General features: G+C 51.5%; 1 protein-coding gene across 1 annotated transcript in view; it reads right to left on the reverse strand.

The window, feature by feature from the left end:
- Positions 1 to 1,107, reverse strand: part of AKNA (AT-hook transcription factor) — a gene marked incomplete at its 3' end in the record, with an annotated part of 50,708 nt that overhangs the window by 17,072 nt on the left and 32,529 nt on the right. The window lies entirely within an intron of this gene.

Below are 1,107 nucleotides of genomic sequence, written 5' to 3' on the forward strand. Positions count from 1 at the left end.
TTCCAGAGGGCAGAAATGCAAAAAATACCTCTGGGCAACAAAACTCTACTGCAGGGGCTGTAGGGCAGGGGACCAGCAGGTGGCAGCACAGGCCAATCAGCATTTTAAACATTGCACTGGCCTCGGCCAGTGAGCATGCTCAGTCCTCCCAAGGGACTGCTGGAGAAATTTAGGTAGTCACCAGCCCAAATTCTACCACAATAGGAGCACTATAGTTAATAGCCACCTTCTAATTACTATGGGCTTTTCATGAATTAGGTTATTTAATCCTTACCACAATCCATTTCATAGAGGAAGAGACTGAGGCACAAGGGAGCCAAGTAACCTGACCAAGGTTATGCGGCCACCCTGGCCACTAACTGAGGGCTTTTCTACTGCCCCACAGACCATCCAAACCTGGAGACGGCCATCTGGTTAGTCCCGCTCACAGGTCTGAGCCTGGAAGGTTAGGGAACAGGGTCTCAGGAAAAGTAAAGAGACCCCATGGCTACCATGGGGCCACCTCATTCAAACCAACACCTTTCCTGTGCATAAGTCAGGACAAAGGCAGGTGTTTGCAGCCACTTCTGCGGGAGGCGTGAGCATGCCACACAGGCTCTCATTGTGGCTGGAGCAAAAGGGTCTTTAATGACTTCCCCAGACTCAGATGAGAGGGCCCCAAGAAACGGCATTGACAGGTCTGGTTTCTGATAGAGGGCCAGGCTGGATAGCACCTCGGGCCTCTGCTCCCACCAAGTACCAGCTGTCACAGGGACTCTGGCCCTTACTGACCACAGAGACAAGCTTCTGACAATACAGCCGCTGAAGACATCCACTTCCAACTGACTCATTTTACAGTGGGGGAAACTGAGGCAGAGAACTAGCTGGTGACAGTTGGACAAGAAGACAGGTTTCCTAATTCCAGGGTCAAGGCTTTTTCCCCCCTACACAATCCTGTCATGTTGAGCCCAGTTTTACTCATCTTTCTTCTTACGAACGACAACCCTGAGCAACTGCAGTGTTCTCTGTGATGGCGAAGCTGTCTGTGCAGTGAGGTGCTCGTGCCGGCTCTGCACCACAAACCCACAAACGTCTCGGTTCTGCCACGTGCCTCATTTCATCTTCACA

This window comes from Galeopterus variegatus, unplaced genomic scaffold, assembly GCF_000696425.1.
Source record: "Galeopterus variegatus unplaced genomic scaffold, G_variegatus-3.0.2 Scaffold5708, whole genome shotgun sequence".
In the NCBI taxonomy this organism is placed as follows: Eukaryota; Metazoa; Chordata; class Mammalia; order Dermoptera; family Cynocephalidae; genus Galeopterus; species Galeopterus variegatus.